Here is a 22,903-nt window from a genome sequence, read left to right as displayed (position 1 = left end):
TTTTATATGAGCCATGCATCAGGGAAAAGGGAAATCACTCACTGATACAGAACAATAAAATGAAATGAATCCAATATTTCCCATTCTGCCAGACTGGCTTTGGATCACATCAAGTTTCAAATCATTCTGTAATATATGAAATATTCACATGCATGTACATACTTCAGATTTCTATTAGTTTGAGGATTATCCATCACTAGCCAACACACAGCCCTGTGATTTTACATCAGACTTTGTCTGGACAGTGCTAACAAACTGAACACAAGTCCTAATGACTCTTGGGAGCACCGTGACTTTTAGTACATCTCTGGGCCAGCACCACACAACTCTCCAGACATGCTACTGATAGTACTGCAAGTTATTTTTCCCCTGTGCAATAGTGGGAGCAGGGAGAGGACAGCTTTCATCAGCACTTGCTCCTTTTGCTGGCATTTGCCCTCCTTGCTGTCACCCAGGGCCTGCAAATGAAAAGGTCGTGGCTGGTAGGTCACTGCTTGGGCAGGCGGTAATTGCAGCCACGCTGTTGACAAGAGCTAATTTATTTTATTTTTAAATTATGGATAAGATGCCGACTGTGGAGTGAGCATTCATAATTAAAAAGCACTGCGCTCCTGTAGAAGCAGAGGTGCAGCTCATCCCCTTGAGGGGACTTGAGCAGGCTCTCAGCCTGCGCATCCTCCTGTGGTGCTCCTGCTGCCCCAGCTTGCACCGGACAAGAAGGGGATGGGATGTTCAGAAACTCTTTAGCTCTCCTTGGAGTGGAAGCCAGATTCAAGCCCTGCAGAGTCAAATGAAAGACTTCCATTGACTTTGGGTCAGCTCCTTAGCAAAGACTTTGTTAGATATAATCCTGTATCTATCAGCACTTACATCAAGTGAAAACAGTTCACCATCACAAGGCCAATAGCTTTCTATTTATCTTATGTGTACGTTAGGTGGTATCACCAAAAAGCTTTTTTTTTTCCACTCTGTGAAAATACTTTCAATCAATTCTTATTTCTTGAAGAAAGAAGGGGAAAAAGATGTTTTTTGCAACTGAAGGAGTCAGCTTCTCATCCCTCTAGCTGTGCTTCAGCCTAGATAAGAGGAGATCTCAGGGTCCCATATTATTAATGCACTGTCTGTATGAATAACGAGCAGGCTTGGTGAATTATTTCACACTCCTGGGAAAATCTATAGCCCTGTCCTTCTGCAGCACCACTGGAACTGAGCAGGAGACTCGTATTTTCTGATTTGGTGAATTCAGATGACTTCATTTGTAAAGAGGAAAAAAATGTATCTGTTCCCTACTGACACCCATTTAGTAAGCTAAAAAAAAAAAATCATATCACATGTACTATTAAAGAGAGAGAGAAGCCTAACTTTCTACTGGAATATTTTCAGACTTTGTTTTTGTCCTGAAACACGTCTTCTTGAAGCGCCCTTGCAACCACTCTGAAATTACAGCCAGCCCCCGAGCTGAGTCCAGTGTTGGAGCCTGTTGGTTTCCTGAGCCCAGCCCACTAATGAGCATCCAGGGAGAGCAGAGTGGGCACACTTCTCCCTGAACAAGCATATGTGCAAAGCATATATGTATATATCCATGTCTGTATGGCTTTGTATACCCTGTGCACACTATGTAGGGTCATCCTGACACAGATGACCCACCAAAGCACCCGGTGCTGTGCAGAAGTGTAGGTATATGTTCCCAGTGGTTGACATACGCTACGGGAGGATATTCAAGGGTCAAATTGGAGCCAATAAGAACCAAAATCTGTAGTGAGGGCGCTGCGCTATGCCTTCCCCATGTCTGCATTGTTTGTGCCGCCTGCAAACCTCCACGGGGCACCAGGGAGAAGCAGACAGATGATCGCGTCTTTCTGGTGTGAAGACAGTGCAGCTAATGAGATCATCTGACTAGGGGCTTATGTGAGTACATCTTCATCTCCGCTATAATTTATCTCCCTACCTATGTCTTATATTTCTTTCTTTTCCAATTGACATTGTGGTTTCCCGCGTAGCAAAGCAACCACACTTTTTAATATCCAGCCCGGAGAAGAGCTGACTAATCCACCCCTGAAGTGCAGAACACTCGCTTCAATCCCAATGAATTTTTCCACAGGAAAAACATTTTCTTTTTCTATTTTTTTTTTTTTAAAGAGGGAAAAAAAGCCATCAGCCGTGGCAGCATCTGCGTGAGGGGCAGTCGTTTTTCCATGCTCCAGGTGACAGGTCTCAGTGCTGACACAGAGGGAGGAGAGCCAACCAAGGTGTACAACCAGCGCCTTTACGGTGAAATTAGAGACCAGCACGGCCATGTAGCAGTGTGAAGACACACAGGAACATATAATTACTTCACCTCCATACAGAGGAAAATAACATTTCTCTAAAATACTTCTCATAAGCCAGCTAGAAGCTAAATGGAAAAGCAGTGGGAGTTTTCTTCTCTTCCAGGTAGCATTAAGTGTTAATCACAGCACTGGAAAGAGCCCAGCGAGGGGTTTTGGAGGCAGAGAGCTCAGGCATGGAGGGCCACGGGCACCATAGGGAAAAAGAAGCACAAGCTGGGTGGGAAAAGAGCCTAAATGAGAGAAAATTCTCTCACAGGGGCAAAGCCACAGGCAGGGCCATGCAGGTGAGCCCCATGAGATCAGGTAGTGAAAAATTGTGTGTGCTGCCTGGCCAAGCACAGATAACAACTGAGAGAAGGGCTTTTTGCAACTTTTTCATATAGGCTTCTACATGGGCCAGCCTGGATGAGCCCAGGACAGGGCAACAGCCCCCTCTCACCTCTATGCAAGTCTGTGCACATATGGCCAAAACAAAATCTTCAGTGATGCTGAGGGATGTTCCACTTGCAGCAAGCAGGCATCCAAACAGTGGCCAAGAGGAGCTTAGAGAAACATTGATGTCGAGTAAGCATCTGCAGTATATCCCCTTGCACCAAATCTTGATAATTTGTCTTTGCCAGGAAGGGCCATATTGCTCAATGGCTAATTCTGCACAGGCTCACATCTTTTTTGCATCAGATACTGTATTTTCTGTGTGCCAGGGCTATGAAATGCAGCTTGTCTACAGGCATCTCTAATGTGGTGTAGAAATACGTGATCAGAGTATTGCAGAGCATGAAGTCTTTTCTTTCACAGCTACCTTGTGTCTATAAACAAGGAGCTAGTTCATGAGGCTTGAATGTGTTTTGTAGGATTAGGATTTGAACACAAAAGAAATGGATGATTAAGTAAAAATGGAAAACCCTGCTACGCAGTGTGCTCTCTTTAAATTAAGGAACAAGAACCCGAAGCTATTGCACACTGCAATTTTAAAGAGACAATGACCAGATCCTTGTAAGAAGAATACGAATCATTAATTCTTTTTATTCATTCAGTGAGATCGAATGAGAGTCACTAATTTAGCCCCGGGACTGTCCATTATGTTAAACTACATGAGTTAATCCGGCCACTGCAACTAAAGGTGGACAAGTTAACAAGTGTTTAATTGATTTCAGAGAATTGATTATCCATAAAATTGATCACGCAAGTGTTTCCTGTTGCTTCTTTCAGAGCATAGCCAGGTAGCTGTAGGACCCAAACCTCTTGGAGTCTGTCTGCCCATAGCTGGTTCTGAGTGATTTTCATGCATTAACATTGCAGAATTGCCTTACATGTAGGATCAAGTAAGTACACTGCAAGCAGGGAGTTTATTTCAAATCTCAGCCTTTATGCCAAGGAAGTCTATTATTCAGCATGTACATACCCTGCAGATTTTGAAACAGGTCTCTATACCTACATGTCAGAAAGCAGTTTGCTAATCCGGTGGCTCAAAGAAGGCATTATTCCTTTTTGGTAGCTAAGTGTTTCTGTAGACCACTCAGTTTACTGCAATAACTGCTCAAGGTTAAGCAAGCACAAGTGCTGATGCAGAATGGCAAAATTCAGTAATATTTTAAAGTGCTGTCTCCCTTTTGAAACTATTGTGCAAAAGATAGCAGTGTGGAAAGGAGCTGTACTCCACAGATTTAAGCATTCTGTCCTGTCATTAGTACATAAAAGCTATTCTGCAAGCAGATGGATTGTTTATAATACATGGTCTTGTGTAATCATTTCCTTTTGATTACAATTCCTAGGCAGCAAGCATACAGCAGGGTTTTCAAGATGCATGGGCATGGTCAGTACGTATTTTTTTATCTATCTTCCTAATGTGCCCAGGACTCACAAACAGCAAGGTGAAACATCAGCACAAGCCATCACTCTGCAATGAAACTGAGAAGCAAATGACACTGTCCTAACTGAGCACAATGGCAAATCTTGCATTAACTCAAATGAGAGTAGAAAACATATCTCTACATTGGCTTTATTATTAGAAAATGCCCTCTTCTTTTTCTTAAAAACCCTCTGCAAAGTACCATCAAATATGATTGTATTTAATGTAGTTTTGCAAATATCAAATTAACCCTATTTCCTTTGAAAATTCCTTTCCCTCCTCTTGAAAATTGCTAGGTGGATGAACACATTTTAAAACAAGAGCACCTGTAGTCCCTGATAAATATATAGATAAGTACATAAATAAAAGCCCATTAGTGTAATGAACATTTACATCACATTGGTGAGATCATTATCTGGGGACACAGATACCTGTTGCTCAGAGCAAGACGGGAAAGGAGGGTGACCAGTGCTTTGAACCAAAGAGCACAGGAATGAAGCAGTAAAGGAGAAAATCTGAACACTTTCAGACAGGTTATGTTTCCTCTGGGATTCAGCTTAGTAGCAAAGGCCTGGCCTCATTATTGCACTGGTGCTACTCATTTCTCTTGTTTGTCTGTATATTGTGATGAATTTGGTTCATCCGAATGTCAGGCAGGGAATCAGGTGAGGAATTTGTGGTGGAGCTGGAGAAGTGTAATGCTTCTCCGTCACATGGCCCTTTCCTGGGATGGATGTGTGGTTCTGGGTGCTCAGCTCCAAGAAAGGAGATGGATTGTCTTGGGGCCCAGGTGCAGAGAAAGGCTGGGGCTGCTCAGGAGAACAGGCAGCCTCTGCTGAGAGAAAAGAGCTGCAGGGCATCGAAGCAAAGGATGAAGGAGCAAGAACAGGAAAGGCAAAGAAAACAATGGAGGATTTAATAGATATAAACTCTCTATAGTAAAATGTAGGTTGGAAATTAAAAGAACAGTTCTAACTATTGGAGGAGGTTGGTAACAGCTTCCTTGTAGGAATGCCAGATAGTTTGGGAGGCTTACAGAGTGTTTTGCCATATCCACAAAGGCAAAGAGATTATTGTCTGATAAAAGCCACCATGGCATACTGGCGAAGAATGGATGTACCACAGACAGATAGAACTCAGGAAAAAGAGCCATAGAGCAGACTCATAAGAATTCATTCATCTGTTAGATACCTAATTGCATATATCTTTTCTCTTTAATATAGCAAGAATCGACTAACTTTGACACAAAAAAAAAAACCAACAGTTTTCAGGCAGCTGTAGTTCATATCAAATAAAGGGTGAAGTCTGGGGGGGCTTGTGTGATGGTTTTTGAAATGCAATCTTTGAAAACAAAATTGTTTTGTCAATGTTGTGACTTTCACAGTAAAAGAAAAGGGGACAAAATTGCCAAGCAGATATATGGAAAAGTTTCATCCCATTTTGAAGGCTTTACTTACAGTTTGGCTTTATTTGATACAGTAATTTTTTATTGTTTGGTTGGCCAACATTGATATCTTTTCTTTTATCCATTTATTTTCAATACCATGCTGATAAACCACTTTGAGCAGTGGAACAGATTAATTTTCCATTGTTAAGCATTGACTTAGATTTTTTTAATCTATTCTGTTTGTCAGTGATGGCAGAACTGCACTTCCCTGGATGAGCAATAATGAGGCAGTATTGCAGAATCCATTTCTACTAATCCTCTGAAACAGTGCTTGCAAGTTCTATGTGGTCATTGTGAAAAACAGCACTTGCACACACGAATTAAGTAAATAACAGCCTTACTCTCTGGTTTGCATTCTTCAAATGATCCCTGGTGCCCATAAATGAGGATCCTAACAAAAAGTATTGGTTTGAGTTTGCAGATTTCCCAGCTGAGCTTGCTCATTAACACACAGCAGGATGAAAACTATGACCAGAAGTTATCTGTGATTACAGTGGATATGGTCTAAATATGTTGTGTACAGTCAGGATTGGTAAATAAAATGAGTAGGGGAGAATTCAAAATCCCTAAAATTTAAATGTAATTACATGCCACCCAGATCTGTGATTTAGCGTTGCCTGCTACTGAAAGCATTTTGAAAACTCATACAGTTTCATAATAAAAAGAATAAATGGACAACACAGATTAGAAGCTTACACTCTGAATGTAGCGACCCTTATGTACAGGTCTTCAGTGAAAACAACTGCACATGTGCCTTGTGTTGAATCAGTACATTTCTGAAGTAATCACAAACACTTATTTGTAACAAACTTTGGGTTAGACCTTTTCTGTGTGACCCACTTAAATTTTAAACTCATTATTTACGGTAGGTGTAGCCACGCTCTTCATGCATTTTGCATATTCAGTTTTCAAGCCAAAATAGGGGAGCTGCATTGGCTTCAGTGCTCCCAGCAGGTAATCGGCCTCCTGCAACACCAAACCTTATGTCGCCAGCGGTAATGGGCTGAAATAATCAGAGCCTTATAAGGACTGTGTCTGCCCAGCTCCTATTAAAATTAATGGGGAGTAGGCATTCATTCCCTTTAGGCATCTTTGAAAATATCAGCCAAACCGTGGTGGTAAGTATTAACCTTTAGGAAGTTAGTGTTGGCAGCCTCCCGCTGCCCTGCGCTCATTTCCCAAATCAGCCGCTCTGATGAGGTGTGAGCCCTGCATGGGAGCCTCCTGCCCAGGTTCAATAGGACCAGGTCTGGGAGCAGCTGTGGGCACCTCCCACCTGGGGGCTCTTCTGGCTCGGTAGAGCCTGGGGAGGCCGAAGGCAAAGTGTGAGGTTGGTGAGTTGCTTGTACCACCAGCAGCCTGAGCTGAGCGTGAATTTCTTTTCCTGGTCTTCAGTGGTGAGGAATCCGGTCCCAGAAAGGCAAGTAGAAGTGGTGTGAAATACCTACCCTGGCTCTGCATGTGATGCAATATAGAAATCTGGGGCAGAAATGCTAATAATATTACAACCTAGTAGTTAAAATAAACATATTTGGTGCAGAAAATACCTGCATGTGAATGCCTTTATATATTAAACCCAGTAAGGAGCTTTTACCCTGCTGATTTAAACTTCTTTAATTAGGGTTTTTTTCCCTTTCCTCTCTATATTTATAAAGAAAAACAGTCTGGCATTTAAAAAGAAAATGGAGATTAGAATTACTTATTATTGGATTACTATTAAACCAATAGAAATAGCAGTAGAAATTCTTGCTTTTAAGAATCCCCAAGGTCTCAGGTCTAATCCATACAGATGACCTGTAAGGAAGCAATGTTACAGGAATAAATTGGCTATGGTTTAGATGGGAGGATTTCAGCCCAGCTAACAAACTGTCAGTAGTGCATGCCCAAAATGCTACCACAGTAGCTGGAGAGCAGACTGTCCCCTTTTTGAAAATTTTCACCCAATAGCGCTAAAATAACCAAAGAATAATGAACACGCTCAGTGAGCAGATTGTTTGTGGACAGAAAATACATTCCTAAATCAAATAAATTGCTAACTGTGAAGCATTTGCTAGGTTCTGCTTTACATGCTGTGAGATAAGAAGCAAATAAAACACGCTGATCTCTCTTACTGGCTCGTGCTAAAAATGCAAGGTAATACATAGGCTTTCTTGATTTTGTAGAAATCCTGTAAGAACCAACTGGATCTTAATGACCTGTTACACTGCACCTTCACCACCGTTATGAATACATGGTTTTTGGTAGACATCTGTGCCATTTTGAGGAAGTACTAATTGCATTTTGCTGGATTTTTATCCTGATGTTCTTTATTTTTTTACTTTCCTAAATGTAACACTCTAGTAGCCATGGACCTGGAGGAAATGGGTAGCCAGGAACGTCTGTGGTGCTGGCAGATCTCAGAAGAAGCAAAAGGGCCAGCCGGAGCCCTTCTTGGCTCTGCTGAGTCCACAGGTTTTGAGCAGAGTTATGGGCAAGGCTTACTGCAGTATCCCTGTGCTCAGGATGTGCATCGTGAGCTTGTTCTGCTAGCTTTTCATGAAATATTAGGTATCACTAAATGTAGCTTTCCACAGAATATAAATCAGCTATGTAAGAGTAGCGTCCTGCTTGTACAACATATTTTGATTGTCTGCCCTTATATTCACTCACTTCGTGGCATAGTACAGTATATCAAAGAATGTAGATGATGATGCTGCTTCCTACCACATTTTTCAGCTAAAATGACAGGTGCCTGGAATTATTACAGCATTTTTTGTTTGTTTTGTCACTACGAAAACAGCACCATAGATGCTGAGAGGTTCTTGCCAGGCTTTGCAAAGACCAAGGGGGCTATGCTTGTATTTCTAAATCTAACAAGGGACCCTAATCTACTGGTTTATGCCGCTGAACAAGGTGGGCATCCTGCAAGGGCAGGAGCACAGCTTTTGTGAAGTGGAAAAATTGGGCTGTGGGCAACACAGGAGTGAAGAGAGGTTACAGTGCAGAGTGGGAACATGCCTGCTGTGTTAGGTAGTACTGGAAACAGTAAATAACCCCAAACGTTTGGATTTATTTTTCTTTCTAACAAATGTCACTGTGCAGTATCTAAATATATTAAAGCCATGCACTGTTCAGATAACTGTTACTGTTTCTTTGAAGGATGAGATAACATCTAGCATGGGGGAATGTAAGGGAAGGGCAGAGCCACAGGGTCCTGTTCTATGCTCAGTTTTGGGAAATGCTAAGGCAAAAGAAAATATTCCTACAGCCTGCTTTCCATTCCTATCCAAAAATACTCTTCCTTCCAATTTTTCTAGGGTGTCAAAATAAATGAAAATGTTTCATAGTGATTAATGGTGTGCTGGTTACACAGTGAATGCTGCTAGGGATACAGCCGATCACAGAAGACGATATTTTCAGAAAGCCTCATCATGTTTTGTTTTGACTTTATGCTGACATGTTGAATTTTGGCAAAAAAGTGATGAAATTCAGCCAGCTACATAGGCATGCATGTGTGCACATAGACACACGCGTGGAGAGAAAGAGAGATGACTGATGATTCTGCTCCTGGAAGGAAATCTCTCTCCAAAGAAAAGCTCCATTGCTTGACACTTGCTGGACTGTTGCTCATCATTTGCTCCAGGGTGGTGTGCTTCAGGGCTTAGCTCTGCAGGACAGGACTGCAGGAGCATCCCTGTGGTCACCAAGGCCACCCAACGTTGTGTGGCACTGTGGGAACCAGCAGCCCCTGCAGGGAAGGTGGTGACAGATGGAGGCTTCTCTGCCCCTCACCCTGCCTCTGAGCACCCCATCAAATGCTACCTTTGGGAACAAAAGGAGGTGCTAAATGCCAGCCCACCCCTGTTTTCTTTAGGAAATTGCGTTGGTGAATTAATAAGTGCTTGCAGGGTTTTGGAGAGAGGTCCACAAACCTCAGATGTCAATCAACTCAGAACTTCTTTTAGGTTTTCGATAGAGCTTGTTATGCATTAAGTCTACACTATGGTTATTCACCTGGAGACCTTAATCGTTATGTACAGAAAGAACAACTACAGCACAATACTGTTTCTTTCACTGCTATTGATCTTTAGTTTCACACTTCAATTTTGCTCTCCACATTAAAGTGTTTTGTTGTTTGTGTTTTTTTTTTTTGTTTGTTTGGCTTTGTGTTGTTTTGTTGTTGTTGTTTCACATTGCTCTGTGTGTGAGCTGTTTAAAACATGCTTGAGATTTCAATTTTGAGAGGGTTATGCAAGGCTAAGGTTGTTGCTTATCTAATATTTTTGTCAAAGTCCAAGCTCTGAGTTGTAAACGTCAATTTAGTTTTAAGCTGTTTTTTCACCACTACAGTGAATAATCCCATTTTAAATTATTTTGTTTTTTATTATTATTATTTATTTATGTTTTGTTTACAAGTTAGTTGCTTGTCATTATAATAATTTTAGTGGAAGCGACAGTGGAGGAACCAAGCCTCACAGCAATAGATTGTTATCCAATGTAACGTATTGATCAGGTCAGGCAGTAAATTAACAGGAGCAGAACACCATTAAATTTTGAACTTAATTGCCTTCTACTCTTAATTTCTATTGGATATAATCAATAGGTGCCAGAGGAAAGTTAAGACTTACTTAGCAAGCCGCTATTTCCTGCGGCATAATGGAAAACTACTGTTTCATCCTCTAGTTGATGCAAATAATTTGCAGTTCAAGTGTGGCCACTTAAGCATTTTATCAAAGACTCACTTTTAGTTCTGTCTTGATTAATCTTCATCCCTGCCAGAAAGAAGTGTGATTTAGTGATGCAATCTGTTTTAGTTTAGCTGTCTCTTTGGTCTTTACACTTATGCTGGTGTAGCAGCAATGCCGTCTCCCTCCAGGACCTCTCCATCCTGTTTTCCTGTTCTAGTCGTGCCCAAACAGAGTGTATTCAGGCTGCTGTTCCCAGAACAGTAGCTTTTAATGTCGCTGCCTTTTCCGAGGAATTGCAATGTCACAGCCAGTAGAAATGGAGACCATAGCCTTGTTCTCGACTTTTCTTCTTAGATCTTCTACTAGCTCATTTGGGCAAGTTGCTCACTTCTTCCATTTTTTTTTTCTGCCTGCAAAAACACTAATGTAATTGCCTTCACCAAGGTCTGGTGTCAAACTGACGTGTTGCACTCCTTTCTAGGACTCCCTGTGCTGATGATAAGCCTAGTTCTGATCTCTAGCCTACTGCTCAGTTTGTTGCTCCTTGCATCTCACGTTTCTCTCTCCGGTAATAATTCAGATACTTAGTTGTTGCTTTTTTCTTTTTACTTGCTGTTGACTTTTAAGTATTGCTTATCCTGCTGTAATCTAAAACCAGTTCCTTATAAATCAATACCTCAATGCTATTACTATATTACACCTCTTTGAACACTCTATTACTTTTTCTTTTGCCAATAAAATGCTGCAAAGAAAACACTGTATTTCAGGTAGCCTTCTGACAAAGCTGTATGCCCTCTAGAATCACAGGGACATGAAAAAGCCATTGAATGTGGGATAGACATCCAATGCAATTTAGGGGTTTGTTGCAAACTTTGGTGAGCCTTGGAAGCTATATTACTGAATATGTAGAATAAAGTAGACCTAGGTAAGCATACCTCATGTTTTACAATAGTGTCAGTTCTGTGCCAGTTGTGCTATTCCATATTTATAACTTTATCTTGGCATTAGACAATTCACTTTCAAGCTAATAGGAGTTTTCCAGGAGTGTCAATTCAGGTTCTTGACGAGAAATGAGCACAGCCCTTTTTGCACAGCTTTATAGAAATAGCAGTTAGAGTAGAGAAGAGTCTACTTGAGATTTTTATGAAGTGGTGCATAATGATGGATCACCAAATTGAAATTTCTATGAAAGTCTGCCCTTTTCTAAGAGAGCTGATCTATACACCCTCTGGAAACCAAATATCTTCAGGGAGTGGCGAGTTGCCCAAAATAGAGTCAATGCATCCAGCAAGCTTTGCTCTGATATCCTATCTTGCATCCCTCCACAGTTCTCTCCATTATGAAATGTAGGTACTGGGCATTTTACCATAAGCATCTTTGATTGTATTCAAGTCCAGTATATTTGAAAAAAAAAAAAATACTACTTGCTGTCTGTGCAAATTTAAAACCTCCCAAATCATCAAAAGAGCTGAATATGAGTTTACCTTTTGGACAATTATTCCTTGTCACATTATGTTGGTTAGCAGGGAATTCATCACAGGGGAGAAGAAAATTAATTCCTTGTAACAATCAGGAGGCTTTTATTGTGCTTCCAAGAATATATTTTCTAAGGGAAGGCAAAGTTTGGTGCTGAAACTATACCACCATTGGCCTGGTGCAGTGAACAGGACTCCGTCTGCAGAGGGATGACTTGTTGGTCTGTGTTTACAGGCCAGCAATTGTGCAAGACTCCTAGTCCCAGCTTCCAGGAGAGGCTGAAATTCTCCAATTTCAGGTCATTCAGAAATTGTGCCTACATCGCTCATCCTCACCTTATGAGCAGGCAGACAGAAGAGTTGGTGTTGTGCCTACAGCATACTTAGGGAACTGAATCACAAAGTACACGTTCACGCAGAAGCCTGTGACCTAAATGGGAATTGTACATAGTGTTAATTGAGAATCTCTGGCCAGGACGGTGTCAGCAATTATAATAGCATTCGCCATTTCCTGTGGAGAGGAGTTCTTTTTGTGTTCACCCTTCTGCCAAGAAAAGGATAAAATCTCTCATTTGTCACTGAGGAGAATCACCAAGTCTTGTCCAAATTGTGCTGTTTCCAAGGCACCAGATTAATCTCTCTGATATCCCTTTGACATTTTTTTCTAGACTAGCACATAGCTGAATTTCTTCTTTCATGATCAACTGGTATGAAGGACAGCTAACTCACATGATAGTCTTTCACCACTACCTGCTACACTGAAAAACCCTACAGGAATGATTCAGTACACATGTACTCCCCACAGAGCAGAGATTTGCTGTGCTTTGGGGCAGAATTTCACCCGACTTGCTTCATAAGAAGCCTCTGGAGGAGACACCTGAAGCAGCTGACACTACCCCCTGGAAAAGCAGCAAAGAGAGGCAGCTGAGATGATGTTTTGATGCTCTGTCTGATCATCTTTTGAAGCTGCCCTGGCTTCTTCTGAGCCTCTTGAAAGGGAAGGATCTGCCTGCACCATACAGCAGCCTACCTCAGACCAATATTTGGCATGATTTTTTTAGGTATTTGCAATGATTCCCAACTGCTCTGGAATGAGATGTGGATAAAAAGACATTCATGGTAAGGTCGATAAGTATGGTTTGGTTCAGTTGAAGTTCCCCCTCTGGCTTGCTGTCATCTCAGAAGCCTTGTGAACAATAGATTGTAATAGGTATACACACCGGCAATGGCAGATAAGGTAGAAAGTCTCAGATATGCCAATGAATTAGGATCAAATGGAGCAAACTAATTCTCAATCATACCTAGTCACCACTGAAAAGATGATGATAGAAAGAGACAGAATCAAAATTAACAGGATAACAGATTGCATTTCTGGTTAGGAAGAAGTCCTGCATTATGAAATGCTGGTGGATTTAATGTTAATTCTACCCTTGTTTGTCATGCACATTGTAAAGCGTGTTAGCAGTCATCGCATGCTAGTTGAATCAAGGCAGTGAGGTTTTGGTATTTTTAGAGTACTTTGTTTTATAGCTTAGAGCCTTGGCTGAAGTCCATCTGCTAATATAGAAGATTCACTGTCAGGCTGGGAACTGCAGTTGTTGCTGTTCTCTCTATACTCCACGGTGTCTGCAGGAGGATCGGGATTGAAGCTGTGAATTTTTCTCATGATCCCCAAATCCAAAATCATATTTGTGTAATTTTTGTCCCTATAAAGTTATCCACTGCTTGCAACTAGCTTTCCTCAGAAATGGTCAGACAAGACATATGGAACGCAGTCTTCCTGTATGCAGATAGTATATAAGAAACTAGACAAGACAGTAACTCTACTTATGACCAAAATGGGGGTGCAGCTCTTAGAGTTCAGAGCACAGTTAGTGTTTCAGGTAAAGAATGCATTATTTGCATAACTCTTCAAACCGAACGTGTTGAATGTATACATCAGTCTTTTTCAACTCCATCTTGTTATTCAGTCTAAAGAGTTTAAGAATTTTTCAATGGCATACTGGTGGAGTTTCTCAAAATATTGTTACTGGCAGATATTACGTGCGTCAGCTAAAGGGAAGCTTCAGCTTCTGAGGGGCGTTTTGTGATCCTACCAGGGAAGTGAAGCTGCAAAGGTGTGTTCCTACTGCCCAACTCTTTCAATGCCCTGAAAAAGAGGGGAAAAATGGTGTAGAAAAAAAAAATTGTATATATCTACTGCATTTCACAGCTATGTGATTGCCAAGGTTGTTGTTTCCCTCCATCCTATATTGTTACCTCAGGTGTATGTAGAAAGAGGCTCTTTGCAATCACACTAAAGATGGGTGGGGATTTGTGGGTGTGACAGACTGCTGAAGAAAGCCCCAGAGTATTTAATACACTAGGAAATATTAATGAAGATGCAGAAAATGCCTGTTCCATTCTCTCTTTACCCTAAACTAGGTATTTAGGACCCCACTGTCACAGACTGAGGACTTAGTGAGTTAACTAAATTCCATAATTGGCCACCTAAGTCACTTGCCCTCAGTGATTTTCTAAATTAAGAATTTAAAACAAAGAGCACTAACAAATGTACGATTTGTTTTCTCAAATTTTCTCCATTTGAAAGCAATAGCAAACACAATGACTTTAAAAGTAAGTTTATGTAACTCTTTATCTTTTGGACAATTTCCTTCCAAACAGTGATAATAAATGTACATGTGAACATTTAGAGCTCTCTCTTGGGTCCCATTTTTTAGCCTTGGAAAAATCCTTTTTTATAGCTATATAAAAGGTTATGACCATTCCTAAACAATTCATGAGTGCCTTTTTATTCCACTGCCCACAGAAAGATTGCCCCTAATCTGTCTCTCCAGCAAATAGGACACAAATATAACACAATATTTCTCCTAGACAGAGGATAGTTGATACCCTTCCTGCCCATGTCCTTTGGAGCAGCTTGTACAATCCCTAACAGTCCAGAGATGGGAATATACTTTTGCTTTCACCTTGGTGGAACTTTACCATGTCAAGGCAGAGCTTGGGAAGTGCTTTGAAATCCTTGCAGAGGTGGTGATAAAAAGATATTGGAAACTGCTGTGGTGTAGAGATGTGCTGACTTTGCTGTGCCATCAGCCTCCTCATTACTACCAAAGCATTGGCAGGTGCAAAGCTGTCCTAATTTGACTATTTCTACAAGGCTTTTAGATGAACAAATGATGACACTGTTTGACTAATGCGTTTATATTAAAATATAAAATCCTGCAGCAGCCACTAAAGAAGACACTTCTTTGCAGAAGGCATTCTGCATTTCCCTGGCCCTGCAAGGCAGAGCTTGAAGGTCTCCCCAGGAGCTCCCAGTGCAGAACTGAAGACTCAGATGCTCCCTGGCCATGAACTGAGCCCGTGAATGTACAATGACTGAATATTCATTTTGTCCATTCTCCAAAAAAAAAAAAAAAAAAAGTATAATTTAAAGTACAAGAATAGCTCCATTCATAAGCCACAATGTGAGACAAGTATCTGTCACCAATGTCGTATCTACGTTTCTTAATAAGAAGCGAACAAAGCCAATATATTAATACATATAAAAATAAGGAAAAAGATATACAGAAAGAGAAATTACCTTTTTGTCATGAAGTGATGTGGGTTGATTATAAGCATAGGTATTATTTCTCTTTGTTCACTTCATTGTGCAGTCTGGGAGAATAGGGGAGCCGTGTGCACCTGCTGTATGACCGGATGAAATTAGGGTTTCAACATTCGGAACAGCAGATACTTAGGGTAAAACTTTCCCCTGATTTGAGCTGAACTATTCATCACACACGTAGCTGCCATTAATCTTACATGCAGAGCCAGGCTTCTCATATTTCAAAATCTTTGGAGAGGCAGCTTTTTAATCTATATTTGGTTCTTCTTTTTTCCCCCTCTGAGATTGGTTTCTCTTTGCATATAATGCTGTAGTAGTTTCAATTTAAACAGAAACCTGAAATAAAATAGTTGAATATGAAACCTTGGCAGAGAGAAAAGAAACAATTATCTTGAAACTCTTTTTTTTAAGAGGTAAAAATCTTCAATGACAACACGGCTGACTGATAAAATTGACATGTATTTTAACTTCTGTTTCAAGCAACAGATTTTCTTAATCACAACAAGAGGGCATGTACTCCTGGATGGGGCCATAAACTCAATTAATCTCAGTAGTAATTCTCTGTGCAATTCATCTTGATATAATGCAGCACCCTGAAGTACCCAAATTGCAGTGGCTGGAGCCAGGTAGACAAGAAGCAAAAGCAGAGGCTGCCCAGCATCTTCTGGTGGCTGGCTCTCCTCTCCTCCCACACCAGCCCATGGAAAAGGCAGACCTAGAGTCGCTCTTGGGAGCCTAGATAGGAAAATGAAAGAAAAGGAAAGGAAAATGTCAGGGAAAGCAGGAGGCAAAAATGGAAGCGAGAGTAGCAACTTGGGGTGGGGGTTTAACATCTAAGCTAACTACAACAGCTGTAGGTTACTACCTATTTCTATCAAAAGTTTCTGGTAAGCAAGAGCAAAATTGTAAGTCATTTGCATAACCCTTCGGGCTCTTGAGATGATGATATAGCTGTCTGTTCCTTACTTTGTAGGTCATTTATACAGAACATATTCTAAACCCTTCTCTCTTCTCAAGATCTCAGAAAGGATTTTGTTGGCATCCCAAACTACTTGCCATTTTGCAGATCTGGATCGGGACATATAACATTATGAATTCAGCAAAGCGTGTCAATAATGAGAACTGCTTCTCCTACCAGATAGCCTTGGGAAGGTACTGGGAACTGTTCAGACACTTGTGGGTATTTACATGTGTGTATGCATCTACCAGGCACACACATACCAAAACACTCAAATACACGTGTCAATTTTACCATTAAGCACTTGCATTTCTTTGCTCCACCATTTCTTCTTAGTTTGCTTAATTTAGCATAGATTTCCTGTGTAAGTCTTGCAACTAGTCAATTACTGAATTCCTTTTCAAAGGAAGAAAAAAATGAAGATTACAAACCTCATCAAAGTAGCATAAATCACCATATCTTCACCACGGGAGGATCTGACCTGCTAACAGTAGTTTCTTTCTTCTTTATAGAGGTAATTATTCTATTAAAATTAATAGTAAAATGAATACTGCTGTGGCTGAATTATATGGGATAAGCATGAATTGCTGTGATCTGTTCTGCTATGAATTAGTAGTTATTGTGTGCCCAATGAAATTTGCATACTTTCCTCTCCTTCCCTGGTATCAGCCTTGGTTTACTCGCTAAAGCTCTCTCCAGTGTTGCAGCTGAAGGTTGCTTGTGCTTTACACTGGCACAGCAAAGAGGAGGTGTTTGTAGAACAAAGTACCTTTGGTTTTAAGAGAGAAGAAGTTGTTACAAGATAAGCATTGATTTGTTTGATATTTGAATTATCTGAGATCACCTTTCCAAATGTGGTGGAGCTTTTGTTTGTGCTTATATAGGTGAGGTGAGAAAAAAAGAGGAAAATAAATTCTGTCTCCTTTCCACCTGCCATTTCTTTTGTGAAAAGAAATGATATGTGATATGACTTTGAGATCACACTGCCTGGAGCAGCGAGGGTTGTTGGCATCTCAAAGGGACGGTGCTCAGAATAAGGAAGACCCAGGCTCGTGCAGAAGCTCGCAGACCTGCAATAGCTCTGTTTGAGAGAGAGCTGCACTCACCTGCGTGCACTGAGGTGGTTCATGGAAAGTCTAAAGTTAACCTTGAAGAGGATAAATGATAGCAGGGTGAAAAGCAACCTTTTCCACACACATCTTGAGAGATATGCCTTGAGCGAGCAACAGCAATTACTTATTAACTAGAAGATGGCAGGAAGCAATTGCTTTTCAGTGCTGTGTGGATGCAGGGCAGATGTCAAGTGTCAGGTCCAGCCTGGCTTCCAAGGACTAGATGGAGCACAGCACTAGCAGGGAAGTTTTACCCTGCAGGCTCTACAGCACTGCTATGTTGGGGTATGAGCTCAGCTCAGTGAGGTGGGCCCCTGCCTCAGGACAAGGTAAATGCCCCAAATAAAGGGATGTACAGGAGATAACAGACAGAGAGAGCTACTCTCCTTGGACCCATGGTAGCCTGAATCCAAAATCCTTGCAGGTGTCCTACAAGAGCCATGTGCTCAACTTGGCTTCAGATGTAGAAGGAGGAAATTACTGCTGCCCAGGCAGTGTGGGAAAGCCCTAGCTGGCTGGATTCCTGTGAACTAATTGCTTTTGTTAATAGGATTTTATTGTTATTAACCAAATTAAGATGGTCGCAAGCTGGTTTAGATAGCTTATGTTTGAATAAATAATGACCTGCTGTAGTAATGATTGCAAATTTCTCCAATGAACAAAAATCTTTTCTCTTTCCGAAGAATAGTTTGCAACCACAGTTAGTCCAAAAAATACAAAAAATAAAGGGCGGGGGGGTAGGGGGGGTGGTAGACAGGGGAGAACAACACTGTTGTTGACATGGTTATTTAATAGAATGTGTTTTGTTTCTTTGGCAAAACCTTGATCTCGATAGTCTCCAGGCAAGTAGAAGATTGTTCCCTTTTCCTTCCTACAACAGTCTGTGCAGTGCATAGCCTAACCACTTAAACAGCTTAATAGAAGCACTTTTTCAACCCAAGAAATCAACCTTAGACAACTTCAAAGAAGGTCATATCAACTTTAGATGCAAGACCTTATTTTTAATTCATGTGGTCTATCTGTATTTCCTATCACCTGAATAGTCCTTCCTACAAATTACATTCTTTTTGTGAATATAAACAGTTTATTAAAACTCATGTATTAATTATTTAAATGAGGCTATAAATATTTGAGGAAGCCCATGCAAAAGGCACTCATAAGAAATTATCATATTCTACCTTTATTGAAAGTTAATTACTGAACTCTGAATATAGCTTCTGTGACAAAGACATCACTGCTGCCTGTCATTACAAGGGGTAAGAGCATTATCTCTAGGTAGAATCAAAAAAAGAAAAGCAGCACCTAAAGTTTAAAGGGAAATATCAACACTTCAGTCTTAGAGTGGTTATACTAAATGTGGCACACAATCAGCCATGTGAGAGTATAATTACCCGTGCTCAATGTCTTCTGGGAGGAGCCATCAGTTTCCATCCTTGACTTTGAGATCACAGGTGCGGAGACTGAATTAATGAGCAGAAGAGGAGATATAGGTGTAGAGGAGAAGCATGGAGCAAGTGAAACAAGAAATTGCTCACACAGATGGATGTAGTGAGTGAGAAGTCAGACACTGTAAGCAGTACTGGGAAGAACATCAATCCCACAACTATATGGCAGATAAGCCTGAACAGTGCAAGGGGATTTCTTATCTGAGAGGACAGGCACAAAATAAAATTGAGCAACAAATGGCAGCAGCAGGATAGTATAAACCTCCCTGGATAAACAGTTGAAAGTCTTTTCCAGATGGGAGAAAACTTCAGGTCTGGAGTTGTTAGTTTTGCAGTACTGATTGCTGACATGAAGACTCATTTCATAGATATTCCCATCTTCTGAGTCCCAGACTCAGTGCACGTGGTCATGTCTAGCTGTCAAAGTTATTACACATTACAAATGACAGGTGCCAATCAGGACAGAAGTAGCTCTGCAGAATTTGGATAATGGATAATTAAATCAATTAAATAGGAAGAGATGTCCCATGATGATCCCTTTCACTATGTACTTCTTTTTCTGTCACCATGTCCTGTGTTCAGGGAGTTCCTTGAGTCACATGCCTGGATTTCTGGAGAACTTGGTAAGGTTACTTCACAGTCATGCAGGATAGACCAGGAGATGCTGCTGCTGTGAAGCCTCAGAGTGTGAACTAGTGGTGGCTGATAAAACCAAAGCACGTGTTAAGATGGAATCACCTCTATGAGGCGTGATCATTCAGATTTGCTCCACATATCCAGACTCCAGATTTTTCCCAACATTTGTCCAGTCACCTGCTTCTGTTCTCCATCCAACTTTTCCACTGCTAAAACAGAAAATCAGAGATCTTACTAGCATGAGGACTGCAACGTAAGTGATTAATTAGCCAGTTATCTTTCCTATATTGTCTACTTACAGGTGTTAGTGGTGGTGACTGTTTAGAAAAAAAAATAAAAAAGCCATTTCAACCTCATGTTGTTTTCAAGTGCTTTAAAAAGATGAACAAGAAATATTTTAAAACTTGACTTAAAACAATTTCCTTTTCTGTTTGTTAGTCACTATAGGAATTCTCTGTATCATTGTTTAGCTATTCATCTTTGGAGGGCTTCTGCTTGCAGACATTTTGCAACTGGCAGAGCTGAACATATTCTGCAATACATTTTACGCTAATTCATGCTCAGATTTGTAAAAAAAAAAAAAACTTGTGCTGGGCATGCTCAGGCTCCATTTACATTCATTTTGTATGAGCATTAATGAGATCAAGTAGAACAAGGACAGATGTTTGTGAAAAATAAAATGCTAAACTCCTATTTGTAGTGATGAGAACAGAGCTTGTGGCTTCGTAGCTAAGCATCATCTGACCAGAGCATGCATCGGATTCCTGGAGTATCTGGAGTCCAAGACTCACAGCTCCTTCCATACGGTTATTTTTTCAAGCACACATCTTGTGTATTACACACATAAGAGATAATGATCCTTGGATAACTTCAGGATTGTTCACCCCAAGGAAAGCAGAGTAAGGTCATTCTATGCATTATGTGTAGCAGAGAGTTAGAAGTGCAATCCAGGGACTCTCCCAAGGTTGGAGAAAATTAAAAAAAAAAAAAAAAAAAGAAAAAAAAAGAAAAAAAACACGGTAAATGGCAGTGAATTTTCATCTTTTAAAATAATACACCTTAGAGTTAAATTGAATGAAGGTAAAAAGACATGAGCTGTGCCAATACCAACACGGCCATGAAATTTCAAGTGCCCATTACCAGACTTCTCAGCTCTGTAAAATGTTTTGGAGTAAATAGGTATTATGAGCACTGAAGAAAAACACAATTTCAAAGAAAAGCTTCTCAGTTAAGGTCAGTTTAATATCCACTCATGAATTGCACTGTTTTTAATTCATGCTGATAAGCTTTTATAATTTAGTTACTTTTCTTATTCCAAGCATACTAAAGCAGTATTTAAGCTATGATATGAGATACAAAGTATCGTGTGCTCAATTCATCAATTTTTGTTCAACCTAACAGTTCTTGTTCTGATTTCACTGGCATTGTTGCTCTGAAATATCTCCAAATCTATCATGTCAAGATTATGCATGATGTAATTTGTAATAGTAGCTAGGGATTTGTTTACAAAAAACAAATGTTCCTTTAATCTTTAAAACAAAATTAGACTTGTCTTACATCGCAGAACAAAGAGATTTGCATGAATACAACACTTTTAATAAATGAGTAATTACCTTGTGGAGTGGCAGTTGGCTCATTTAACGTAACCTTTGCAAACAGCTTTCTCCATACAGATTTTAAACAATGCCCTTCTGAGACACATTTTGAGAGCTGGATTGCAGAGGTTTAAGTGCTCTATAGGTGTATTATTTTTACCACAGCAGCCCCCAGTTCATGGAAGAGAATTTGGACCATGGCTTCCCTTCACAGCAGAGGTAATTGCAAGTTAACTGATCTATCTCTCCTAGAAATTTGTAGGCTCTGCTTTTTGGTAGCACCATGGATAAAGCTGCACACCATGTGCCAGGCCATCACTAGCACAATAAAACCTGCTTTTGTTTAGCATTTCAAATTGAATCATTCATGTGATGAGAACACAGGTCCTGACCCTACATTGCAGTGTGAGTTTCTAGGTTGGTGGAGGTTTAATAACACTCCTCCAATTGTAAACCAGCCCATCATAAACATATTTCTGTGACTGTTATGACTGAGAATAAATGGTGTGTACAGGCAAAACCAAAGGGATGCTTCCATCCTCTCCTGGAGCACTCTGGGTCATCCGTGGGTTATGCTCATCAGGGCTTTGACCCCCACCACTTTACTTTGAAAATCAGACAGTCACACACCAACAGGAAACTAATGAAGGCTGCATAAATGTCTTGGATAATAGTTCTGTGCATTTTTTATTAGGCTGTAAGACACAACAGGCAGAATATTTGGGGGAAAGAGAACATACCAAGAATGTATTATGAGGCATTAGGTCAAGTGCAGATGAACTTCAACTACCTGAGAAGTGTTTTAATCACTGGCCATGGACCAGTTAGGCAGCTTTACTATGATTATAGAGGAAAAATCATGTGCTTGGTGAGTGTTTTGGACGCAGGCATGACTGCACTGGCCGGTGCTTGTACTGGTGGGACTGGGGAGGACAAGAAGGTCCTTCTGAAGCCATTTCCTGCTGCTGTGATGATGCTAGCACACAGCTGCTCACACCCCAACCCCATCTTCACATGGTTGGGTCAGCCTGTTCAAAAGGATGAGGTCTCAGGCAAGGGTTCTCCTATAAAACTGCAAACCTGAGTCACTAAAGTGAGGGCTGAAATCCACATTTAATCACACGCATCGATGTATTGGTGAATCTGCCAGTGCTGCTCAACCCAGCAAGAGGCTTAGACCAGCAGTGATACTCGGATGCTTTCAGGACATCAGGTTCTTGTAATGACCTCAAAATTACGAGCTGTATTCAGGAATTTTCCAGCTCTGATTATTAACCGCTTCCCATCCTTTTCAGGGGAAGGGTAGAAGATGGCTTAATGTACTTCATGCTTTTTAGTAGTCTATTTTTTTCAGAAAATCCTTGAAATCCAGATTATAGGAGATACATCATCCTTTTACTGCTCACACTGATCTCTGGTCATTGTGCTTTTGTTTCTTTTGCTATTTCTCCTGTCCTCACATACTTTCAACAGCAGGTATATGTGTGACAGCCTTCATTATTACAAAGAGAGGCCTGGATCTCCAGCCATATATTTCAGCATTTTCAGCCTTAGTACTTTAAAGCACAGGAAATGTAGGGTTTTGTTGGTTTGTTTGTTTATAACAGGAAAAACAGTGACAATATGATAGCTTTCATTTTAAAAATAAAATAATCACTTTTCACATAGGAAATCATATACAAAGCTAAATTATTTTTTTTCATTGACCAGAAGCACATATTTGTTTTATGTGTTATTAATGTCTAGAAATTCAATGGAAATTATTGCCTTATGTATTTG

The 22,903-nt window shown here is 40.5% G+C and overlaps 1 protein-coding gene and 1 long non-coding RNA gene across 5 annotated transcripts in view; one reads left to right on the top strand and one right to left on the bottom strand.

Annotated features, from left to right (window-relative positions):
* TAFA1 (TAFA chemokine like family member 1) overlaps window positions 1-22,903 on the top strand; it is a 222,734-nt gene that overhangs the window by 182,365 nt on the left and 17,466 nt on the right. The gene's annotated exons all lie outside the window — the stretch shown is intronic.
* On the bottom strand, window positions 9,563-17,424 carry LOC308200340. Of its 2 annotated transcripts, XR_013955507.1 has the most exons (4): window positions 16,768-17,424; window positions 15,981-16,113; window positions 15,355-15,714; window positions 9,563-13,917 (listed from the first exon to the last, which is right to left on the bottom strand). It is a non-coding gene; the product is annotated as an uncharacterized lncRNA (long non-coding RNA). The 2 variants fall into 2 exon arrangements; XR_013955506.1 differs by having other exon boundaries at window positions 9,563-15,714.

The sequence above is a fragment of the Anser brachyrhynchus genome, assembly GCF_964034855.1.
Source record: "Anser brachyrhynchus genome assembly, chromosome: 10".
Classification (NCBI taxonomy): Eukaryota; Metazoa; Chordata; class Aves; order Anseriformes; family Anatidae; genus Anser; species Anser brachyrhynchus.
Note: the sequence above shows the minus strand (reverse complement) of the source record. Positions and strands in the feature narration are given on the sequence as shown.